The 11,746-nt window shown below is 37.4% G+C and overlaps 1 long non-coding RNA gene and 1 pseudogene across 1 annotated transcript in view; one reads left to right on the top strand and one right to left on the bottom strand.

Annotated features, from left to right (window-relative positions):
- Positions 1-534: 534 nt before the first annotated feature.
- LOC141499259 (large ribosomal subunit protein uL22-like) lies at positions 535-1,097 on the top strand (annotated as a pseudogene).
- A 3,483-nt stretch (positions 1,098-4,580) lies between these two features.
- Positions 4,581-11,746, bottom strand: part of LOC141502863 (uncharacterized) — a 48,607-nt gene continuing 41,441 nt past the window's right edge. Inside the window, exon 3 of the long non-coding RNA XR_012472679.1 lies at positions 4,581-4,690. This is a non-coding gene — a long non-coding RNA (uncharacterized LOC141502863). The remainder of the gene's footprint in view (positions 4,691-11,746) is intronic.

The raw sequence follows: 11,746 nt of genomic DNA, 5'->3' as shown, positions 1-11,746 counted from the left end.
ATCAGGAAGATGGAGGTGCTCTCTACAATAATATGGAATGATTGGAGTGGGTCAAAGTTTGGGGGAAAGATGAGTTCAGTTTTGGATATGTTGGATTAAGTTGTATGAAAGCGTGTTGAAGATGCAAGATTAGAGGTCAGCAGTGAGATTAGGGTAGGTAGGATGGGTCAATATGAGAATCATCACTACAGAGATGATAACTAAATTTTGAGAGTGGATAAGCTACTATATCAAGTGGCACTGTATAAAAGTAGAAGGAAAAAAGGACCCAAGACAGAGCTGTATGAGACACAACAGTGCTAGGTAAAAATCCTTTAGGAGAATAAGAAATGATCTTAGAGGTGGGAGGAAAGGCAGGAAAGAGTGGTCTCCAAAAAAACCTAGAGAGAAGAAAATATTAAAGTCAGAAAAAAGAAGTTGACCAATAGTATCAAAGGCCATAGAAAAGTCAAGAAAAATGAAGACTGAGAAAAGGCCATTAAATTTGGCAATTAAGATATCACTAGGCTCTTCCCTTGAGCCATCCTAGGTAATCATTTAAAATGGTGAGGTATTCTCTTGATCCAGAGAACCCCACAAAATCATGCAAGTCAAGGGGTTCAAATCTCCAGGTCCACTTCAAGAACACTTGTGAAACAGCTCAAGCCATCAAGGGCATGCACATCCAAAAAACTACCAAGTATTTGAAAGATGTCACATTGAAGAAACAATGTGTTCCATTCCATCGATATAATGGTGGCATTGGCAGGTGTGCCCAGGCTAAGCAGTGGGGTTGGACACAGGGTCGTTGGCCAAAAAAGAGTGCTGAGTTCTTACTGCATATGCTTAAAAATGCAGAGAGCAACACTGAATTAAATGGTTTGGGTGTGGATTCTCTTGTCATTGAGCATATCCAGGTTAACAAGGCTCCCAAAATGAGATGGAGTACTTACAGGGCTCATGGCTGAATCAACCCATATATGAGTTCTCCTTGTCATATTCAAATGATACTTACTGAAAAGGAACAAATTGTTCCTAAACCAGAAGAGGAAGTTGCTCAAAAGAAAAAGATATCCCAAAAGAAATTGAAGAAACAAAAAGCTTATGGCACGGAGTAAATATGACATTAGAGTGCAAATAAAAGTGAAATGAAAAAAATTGTTACCGTAAAAAAAAAAGATATCACTGGCATTATTAGAGAAAGCAGTTTCTATGAAATGAAGATATCAAAAAAGCTGGATTGTAGAAATTGTAAATATCTATATAGACAGCTTTCCAATAACAATTGTGTAATACAATGGTTACATATATATGCTGAAATAATACAGTAAGCCTTAAGTCACTTCCCAGCAGCTCTGGACCTCAATATCCTCATCTGCAAAATAAAAGATTGGACTTCGCCATATCTCAAAGCCTTTCTAGCTCTAACAACCTAAGAGTCTTGGTTCTTACACACAACCCACCATGTCAATGACTATAATTCATATGAAAAAAAAGTGGTTTCTCTATACCAGCTCTGCAGAGTGAAACAGCTGCACACACATGCAAAAAACATGTCTAGCCCACTTCAAAGAACCCTATGCACGTCTTAACCAAACCAAAGGAAAGAATTTTAAAAAGAAAGCCATAAATAAATCTTTTGGGGGAGGACGTATTCGGCATGTTTGATTTTCTTGTTGAAAGGAAGGTTTTATTTTGCTGATCTTGAGCCAGTAATACCATCAACTTAATTTTAAAATTTAAGAATTCATTTAGTATGAAAATGGCCCTCACCATGGTCAAAATGAGAGGCCATGTGATGTGGTAAAAAAGAACACTGTGCTAGATATTAGGAGTCTTGAGTTTTAAAACCAACACTGATATTAACTATCCTATGTAACTTAGAAGATGTGACCTCATACGATCATAGACTTAGAGATGGAAGAGTATTTGAAGGGGTCAACAACTCTGTCATTTTAAAAATGAGAAAACTTGGGCCCCAAGAGTTTAAGTGACTTTCTAAAGGTCACATAGGTGGATAGTGACAGATCTATGACTACAAATTTAGCAGTTTTTCTGAGGCACCATAATTCCTTCCCCAATTCACCTGTCCAGGCCCCTACTTCCTCATCTGGAAAATGAAGCAAAACTAGATGGTCCCTCAGGTCACTCTTGTCCTCTATCAATTCAGTGGTCCTTGAAATCACATTTAATGACACTGCATCCCTGTTTGTGAGCTCTACTGTAAAGAGATATCATGTGATGGGAATTGTTTACCCCAATTTACAAGCATTTTTGAAGCACTTACATAGTGCTAAGTGTTGGAATACAAAGAAATGTAAAAAGATAGTCTTTGATGTTGAAGAACTCAATGTCTAATGGGGGAGACAACATATAAATATGTACCAAAAAAACTATGTATTAAATAATCAAATAATCAAAAAAAGGATCAGGAAAGACTTCCTATAGAAGATGAGATTTTAGCTGAACTTGAAGGGAGATAGTGAAAGAGATAGAAACTCAGGACTCTGGGTGGGAAGCTTGAGCACCAAAGGGCATAAAGCTTTGTAAGACCAAAAGAAACAAAAACTTGATGAATTGGAAAGTGTCAAGATTCATATTTTCTTAGAGTCTTCAGATTTCTGGTTCTTAAGCCTTGAAGAAACTCCTCTTCAGGCCTTTTTTGGTGGAAGAACAATCAGGTGAAAAGATGTTAAAGCAGGAGGAAAGTAAACTCTCCATACTTATCTGTCACGTGACAAGTAACACAGAGCATAATTCAAGTCTCCATTGGCTATGGGTAGGGAAAATAAAATTTAAAAAGATCAATTATGTAGTACAGAAGATAGAGAGCAAGGCCTAGAATTAGGAAGTTCTGAATTCAAATTCATCCTCAGACACTTACTAGCTGTGTGATCCTGAGCAAGTCACTTCACCCTGTTTGTCTCAGTTTCCTCATCTACAAAATGAGCTGGAGAAGAAACTGGCAAACTATCCCAATATCTTTGTCTAGAAATCTCAAATGGGGTCATGAAGAGTTGGGCATGATTGACACAACTGAACAATAACAGGGGAAAATCAAGGCAATGAGACTGGGAGAAGATAAGAGGTGCTAACTAGACTGGGAGTAGTCTGAAACCATCCAGAAAGCAAACAAACCTATCAAAGACAGAAAATCATGTCAGGCTGAAATAGCAGCTTTGATGGTAACAGTCCAACCTTTCTCCCAACACAATGCTATGACCAAACAGGTTAGAAGATTACAGATGACACATCCCAGGAAACAAATTCAATAGAGAAACTAAAAGAGTATAATGTCTAGAAAAGTGATTTTTACCTCTTGATTTGTACTGACACCAAAAATGGAGTCAAGGAAATTAAACCACTCATAATACAAATTAGTTTTATTAGTGACTGTATCCAACTGGATACCAACTCAAGAAGCCATGGGGTTCCAGGCCCATAACCTAAACTCTGCTTCCAGGAGTAAAAAGTTTGGTACAAGTGTAGGTTAGATGATAACAATATAAGTAGCCTTGGTGTTGGGAGAAAATGAATGGAGAGAAGTACTAAGAGGAAAATGATGTATACTGCTTTCCACATAGTCTGTAGACCTACAGTTGTTCTTACAACCAGGGATTATGGTTATCTTCTAGTAGGAACTATGTTACCTTCTACTTTCAAAAGATTGCATAGAATCATAGGACTCAAGGGCAAAAGCTGCCCCAAGAAACCCTATGGTTCATCATCCCTTATTTTGTGAATGGGGCCAATTAGCTTTCTATTCAAAGGAATATATATGGGCAATCTGGAATTTAGAAGAGAAAGATTATTTCATTCATTCAGATAACCAGTATTTGTTTCCCATAGATGTTACCAACATGACATTTTAAAATGTAGCCGCTGAGTCATTTCCCCTATGGAGTCTAGCCCCGTGGTTTTCCCATGAGTACTGGGGTTAAACCCCCATGGAGCATTCATGAGAGCCTACAGGGTTCTGGGGACACATGTGGCTCAACATAAAAAATCTTTTCAGTTTGGATATGAAAAACCCTGGGGTGTCCCTTGACCTTCCATTCTATAACAGCTGTTGGAGAGAAGAAAGGCTACATCAAAAATTTATTAGATTAGATTGCCTGCTAAACCTATGAGCCTATTCTGAAATTTATAAAAGAATGATTCTGTCCTTTATCTCTCTCTTCTTTTAACTCTCCCAGTGACAGAAAGCAAGTAACTTGAGACTTCTCCACATAAGCAACTTAATGATTGTTCTCATTGGACAACTAGACCAGTTAGTGTAGGAAAATTGAGCTTAGTCTCTTCTCTGAGCATAGGTAACAAAGCAACAGTCAAATGGGTATGTTCAGTCTTGGAGGTCACTTTGGGAGTTGCTGAGTCCTTAGCTGAACTAGACAAGTGTCCCTTACATCCACTACTGCACTTCTTAGAGACCAAAATGACCACAAACAATAGATGTACCCAACCCCTGGTCAAGCTTGACAGAAGACCTGAAAGAAATTGTCTGTTAAGATCTAAAGTAAAGTTGGAAATACCTTCCCATTCAGCAATTCTACAAACTGTTTCATATCTTAATGCTTTAAGTACTAACCTTCATGGACGTTATGTTATTATTGCTTCTTGTTTACGTTTTTCTGTCAATCTGGACTTGTGGTTCTTGTACATATCCAACATGTCTCTTTGCCAGTTGATTCTTAGAAAAAGGTTTGGATCTCTGTAGAAGAAATGTTCCCACTTAGGTACATCTATCCCTTTCACATCACCGTTTTCCCTATTGAGGTTTCCTTATATCATGAGTCCGCATAAGAAATTTAATGAGAATTTAGGGAGATTTTTGTAGAAACAGCAGACAATAAGAGCTGGCCAACAGACAACAAAGAAAAAGTTTAGAAACTCAGAAATGCATATATATATATATATATATATATATATATATATATATATATATATATATAGCATTATATAATGTCAACCAATTTTATCTTTTAATACCATAATAATTGCGATTTCTTCTCTCTCCTACAAAGGGAGAGCCAAAAAATATTATGTGGATTTTCCAGATGGCAGAAGTACCACACACCTCACCTTCACAATATGGAAGGAATAACTTTATCTTTGGCTCAGAATGTGAGAGGAAAAGATAAACAGCCAGTGACAATATTCAAACATGATGGAGGCACATTTTTATCATACAGTTCATGTTTTTCAGTGGTCTGTATTTAGCTGATGATCAGTGGGATCCATCTGGAATAGTAAACTCTATAAAATGAAATCCTCTGATTAAGCTCCTTCCCATATAGTGGTTGGCAAAACCTCCTAAAATTCTGGTACAATAAATGGTTTTTGATTGACAAATTGGGTAATGACTGAAAATGACTAACTTCTCTAGGAATCAAATGAACTACAATTGATTGTTCTAATCCCTAATATCCTAAATTCCATCCAAAGTAACCTATATCATGACTCAGTTTCTTTGCACAAGCTGTCCTTTAAATAGAATTCTCACCTTTGGGAATTTCTAGCTTCCTTGATGGCTCAACTCAAGCGTTACTGCCTATAGCAATTTCTTCTAGAAATTCTCTTTTGATCATTCAGCTGTAATAATTCCCCACATCAGCTCTCAAAATTATTTTGCATTTACTACATAAATAGTTTATAGATTTCCGCCCCACAATAATGGTTTGTATAGGCTTATTGGTGTACATTTAATTGAATTGAATTAAGCCCTATAGAGAAAGACCCAGGTGCAAAGAAAAAGGAATGATTTGCCCACAGAGTATATTGTGAGGTGCCTTCTGCTCTGCAGAAGTGAGAGAAGATAATATTCTGCCAGGATGGTTTTATTCCCCAGCTCAAAGTAAATATGCAACCTTGACAGGATTATCTTATATAAGCTTGTTTTGTTTCAAGTTAACTTAATATACAAAGAGTTGAACTTAAAAAAAATGATACAAAGGAAATGATGATTCACCTTATGAAAGATGTCTCACTTTACAGAACGATTCATCATAGGATTCCTTTAAATAGTAGGCTTCTCCTTTTAAAGATACCTTTATTCAGGAACATGGCAACTGTCTAAGTTAAAATACACCTGCATGTCTTAATGTCTGCAAATACAGACTTAAACAATAAGGCATAATCTCTAGTCAGGAGAAGATGGTTTTCAATCCCTCCTCTGACACATTCTGGCTGTTAACCCTGGGTAGGTCATTCAACTTCTTAATGGTTTCCAGGCAACTGTCTAAAGTCCGAAATTTCAGAGAAAGTGCCAATCTACACTAGGAGAGGTAGTTTCCTCCTTGGTCATTCCTGATAGCATTTAAATAGCAAATCCAGTTTTTTTTAAAAAATGAAATCTTTGAATATTAATATTTACTATTTAAAGAGGTCCAATCAATCAATTAGTAAATATTTATTAAGCCAAACTGTGCTAAGCTGGGGATACAAACTTCAAATATTCAAATACAAATTCTGCTATCATTTGTGCAATCTTGAACATGTCACTTAATTCCCGATGCCTCAGTTTCCCTAGAAGGAGTGGGGTTTAATTAGAGGGGTGGACTAGGTGATGTCTGAGGATCCTTCTCATTGAAAAATCTATGATTCCATGATTCTGCTTTGTCAGAGGAATAGGAAAAAGGGAAATCTTTCAATACAACTATAGAGAAGACCAGTGATTATGTTGAAGGTATAAATCCCCATGGTTGTCTGCATGCAGCCCTGGAAAAGACTATTTCACAGACTGAGTCATTCAAAAGAGAAGGCCATTGAAAAAGGATGGGGATAGGTAAGCAGAGAGATGGCAGCTGTTCCCAGAAGTGTGGAGTCTTCTGATGGAATCCTAGAAAAGAATGCAAAACATTGCAAGCTGAGGACCACTGTGATTGGGATGGGAAAAGGAATATCTCAGCACAAGTTCCTTTCTATATTGTCAGTATATTCCCCCCCCCCATGATAGGCCTGATGATTGATAAGAAATTTTATTTTATGATGCCTTCTAAGTTCAAGGTTGGAGGATCTAGGGATCTTTGAAGGAGGGGAAACTGTGTGCTGGGCCACTACATTCCTCATCTGGGGCCACTTCTGCTCATGGAATTCCTAGCTCATAGCTCAAGTGGGTCACCCTGCATTCTGACTGCTCACTGAAAAATGTTTCTCAAGGCTTCTTCCTGGGGTTCAGAAGATACTCAGAGACCAAATGCAGTCTAAAGTCCACATGGAAACCAATCCATATTTTCAAGACATTTACTGATTTCAATAAATAGATCTCTTTTATTTTTTTGTAAAAATGTATACTCATAACATATACTATCAAGAATTCATCTCATATATGAAACTCTCCTATGTCAAGCTTATCTATATGAAAAATGACTGAGCCAAAATATAAGCCTGGCTTATTTTGGACCTCAAAATAGTCAAAAACAAATATTATAAAATCTTTCAGAAGCTTGGGTTTGGCTTTAGGAAGTCCTGAGTTCAACTGTGCCTCCAATACTCCAAATCTTTGTGAAGACAGGGAAACCATTTAATCTTTCTGATCCTCAATTTCTTTAACTATGCAGTGGTAATAATAATAATACCTATAAAAGCCTGTTTCATGAGATTGTTGTAAGTTTCAAGGCAGAAAAGAGGTATTAGACTGACTACCAAACTGATGGTCTCCAGAGATGTTGTGCTGACCTTATTGATGTATGCCTGTGAAACCTGGACAGTCTATCAGTGCCATGTCAAGAAACTGAATTGCTTCCATCTAAATTATCTTAGGAAGATTCTGAAGATCACCTGTCCAGAGAAGATTCCAGACACCAAGATCCTTTCTTGAGTTAAACTGTCTAGCATTCCAACATTACAACAAAGAGTGCAACTATGATGGACCAGACCAGATCTATATTTGGCCCAAAAAACTATTTTATGGAGAACTCACACAGGGCAAGTGCTCACAAGGGGGTCAGAAGAAGTGATACTGAGACACCCTGGAGGTCTCATTGAAGAACTGTAGAATTGATTGTACAGCATGGGAGATATTCGCACAGGACCACCCAGGATGGCATGCCCTCATCAGTACTGCATTCTTTGAAGAAGGTAGAATTGAAGCAGCTTAAAGGAAATGTGACATATTTTAAGTCTAGAGTCCAAGTATTTACATGGACTATTTGTGTCCAACCTATGACAGAGCATTCTGAACTTGAATTGGTCTATCAACCAAAATCAGACACACTCTAATTTGTCTCATAGTGATGTCATTTTGGCCTTCTTCGGTAATGAAGAACCAGAACCAATCAATAACTAAGGTTTAAATTACATAATATACATAGAATGTAGACCTTAAAGTAGTATTTAAATGGCTGTTATTCATATTTTCAAAGAAGAAATACTTTCCTCACAAAATTAAGTATCTAAAACCCTGGATTCTAGTCTTAGTTCTCTCACCTAAGTAACTGTATTCAAGTCTCTGAACCCCTTGAGGCATCATATATAAAACAGAAGAAAATACTCTATAGGCTCACAGGGTTCTTCTGAGGTTGTACTCACCCAAACTAGCTCTAATGAGCTTCTGTTCTCAAGTTCTAATATAGTCTGTGAGTCTATACTCCTAAAACTATAGTTAATGAACCCCCATCTTAATAATCAGTATGGGGCAGCTAAGCGGCATAGTAGATAAAGCACTGGCCTTGGAGTCAGGAGTACCTGGGTTCAAATCCGGTCTCAGACACTTACGTAATAATTACCTAGCTGTGTGGCCTTGGCCAAGCCACTTAACCCCATTTGCCTTGCAAAAACCTAAAAAAAAATAATAATCAATCAGTATGATATAATAGCTCAAATCAATGGCTTTTTCTAAGGTAACATAATAAGAACAAAGCCACAAAAAATCCTTCCCATAAACCTGGGTGTACTCTCCCCTCAAATACACACAATACTCATGGGAAGAACATACACAAACTTCAAATGCAATTCCAGTGAGGTGGATTTGACCAACATTTCTTGTATGCCGGCAACACACTGTCCTCTTCTTTTAGAATCCTTCACGCTGTTTCTTCCATTCACTCCTAGAAATGTCTCTGATGGCTAGGTCACTCAACTGGGCTCTCTGTATCTGTTTCTCTTTGCAGTTCCACCCTCAGTTGCCAGGGCTAGTTCACTGGAAATCATGGTTGATTCTCCTCAATACTTAAAAAGTTGCTTCCTATATCAATTTTGCTCCTCTGTCTACATCTTCAGTGAGAGTGTTCTCAGTTTCCTTCTGGGTTTATATTAAATATACCAACCCTCTACTGCATGAGGTGTGTCCTACTGGGTAAGTAGTTCATGCAAAGTATCATGGTACATGAAGGAGGAGAAGGAAGAGGAAAAGAAATCCCATTTCAACATGCTCTACACATACACTCAGATGGAAACTCAAAGCTTCCACTCCCAAAGCTGTTCTCCCCTGTTAGAACACTTTAAATTTTCTATCTTCGTATCAACCAGGTAGAAGCAATCTTTTGCCTAGCCAAGACCAGGTTTCCCTTCTAATCCAACCAAGGAATTTTTCCCCACTTCTTCATGAGATTAATCTTTGTTGTTGTTGTCCTGTCATTTTTTCAGTTACGTCCAATTCTTCATGATCCCATTTGGAGTTTTCTTGGCAGAGGTCCTAGAGTGGTTTGCCATTTCCTTCTTCAACAGATAAGACAAGGTAAGACAACTGAGGCAAACAGGGTTAAATGACTTGCCCAGAGTCACAAAGCAATTGTCTGTGATCAAATTTGAACTTAGGAAGAGGTATCTTCCTACCTTCAGACTTTGTACTCTATAAACCTAGTAGCTTCACAGATACAAACTTTATGGTAAATGTAACACCTTTTTATACATCTCTTACTTCTGGTGATTGCATCCTAAATTGGAGGTTGTGGTCCAGGACTAATTTCTCCCTATACATATAAATTTTTGCTTTTGTTTATTTTTTCATTCATTTCACACATATCATTTTAACAAATTTGCTTAGCTGCTTTCTAAAATCATAGCTGGTCTTGGGAGCAGTTAAGAATCACTACTTAGAAACAGCAAATTAGCAGTGGCAAGTGGTGCTCCTGCAAGGTGATTCAGTGATCAAATGGCAAATGACAATCTGACAGCAAAGAAGACAAAGAAGACTAAAAATGTGGTCCATGGCCACCCTCAATGACATAGAACACTGATAAGAATGACTGTCTTTTGATGTTACTTTTTTATCTTTCCTACTCTAGCCACCATCTTAAGATTGCTTGTTTGGCTATTAGAATTTGGGTTGTACTTTCAGTAGGGTGACTTTCTTCTCCACTTCAATGATTTCACTAGGTATGGGAAGTCCCCTCATTGGATAAGATCACAAACCCTCTACAGCTTAGTAAGTGATCCTTTGAGAACTACTGTGACTTTAAAAAAGAAAAATATTCCCCCCAGGAGCCCATCTTCTAAAGATGAGGCTCTCCTTCTAAAAATAGTAAAAAAAAGAATAAATGCCCTCTTTTAAAACAATTCCTCTTTTAAAATAATTCCTAAGGATGATTTCTTTTTAGAGCTTTTCTTTACTGCCCTCTGTTCAAAGAAATGGGCAGTTGATTATAGTCTTTATTCTGGTGTGATTTTTACAAACCTTACTCCTGGGCCCTGTTTTGATTGCTAGGAAAGAAACTACGTAAATGCAAAGAAATGAGTCCTTTAATGCAGTAAAACCTCAAAAGGTTAAGAATTAAAATATTTGGGAAAATCCTTTAATAAAAAATATTAGATAGTTTTTAACAAGTGTAAGTTTCCTTGGAAGGAACAAAAGCATTCAGTATAAATGGGACTGAATTTTATGATGTATAAGATAAGAGAAAAAGAGTCAATGTTTAAAACACAATTCCTAGGTCCTTTTCATAAATACTACTTGGGCATAAACTACAGGCATCTCATTATAACATTAGAGCCAACATCACACCTAATCTCTTTACTAGAATCAAGGTAGGTGAGTTTTAGTCTAATCAAAGATGTTGCTCAAAGATCAAGTAATGGGCTGGGAGTAAAACAAGGAAAGAAATGTTTAGAAGAGAATGCCTATTATCCCTCCCTGTCACCTATTGTGGTGGATAGGTCATGAGACTTGAAATCAAGAAGACCAAAGTACAAATAACACTTCAGATACCACATGTGTGACCCTGGACAAGTCAACAAATCTCTAAGCCTCTGTTTCCTCATCTATAAAATGACAGAGTTGGCTTTGATGACCTCTAAGGTCTAAGTCTCAAATTCTATGATCCTCCCGTGTTGAAGAAATGCTTTTGCCATGCAACTAATCTCCCTCCACTTCCCTGACATGAACACCAAATGAGGCTGCTTAAGCAATAGCTACAATTCCACTTCAGGTATCTATGACTCTTGTTATTCTTAAGTCATTTCAGTCAAATCCTGTTTGGTGTTCTTAGCAGAGATATTGGAGTGGTTTTCTATTTCCTTCTCCAGCTCATTTTACATATAAGGAAACAGAGGCAAAAGGTGTTAAGTGACTTGACCAGGGTCACACAGTTAATAAGTCCCTGAAGCTGAATTTGAACTAAGTCTTTCTGACTCTAGGCTGGGCACTTTGCCACATAGCTGCCCAAATTGCTCCTAATTTAGGACTTTACCTAGAAATCCAGTGAGTCATAAAAGTTAAAGCTGGAAGAGACTTTAGAGGTTTTCAAGAACAATCCCCTCATTTTATACATGTGAGAAAATGAAAATGATGCCAGAGAGGTTATAACTTGTCCAAAGTCACCTAAGGTCA

The sequence above is a fragment of the Macrotis lagotis genome, chromosome X, assembly GCF_037893015.1.
Source record: "Macrotis lagotis isolate mMagLag1 chromosome X, bilby.v1.9.chrom.fasta, whole genome shotgun sequence".
In the NCBI taxonomy this organism is placed as follows: domain Eukaryota; kingdom Metazoa; phylum Chordata; class Mammalia; order Peramelemorphia; family Peramelidae; genus Macrotis; species Macrotis lagotis.
Note: the sequence above shows the minus strand (reverse complement) of the source record. Positions and strands in the feature narration are given on the sequence as shown.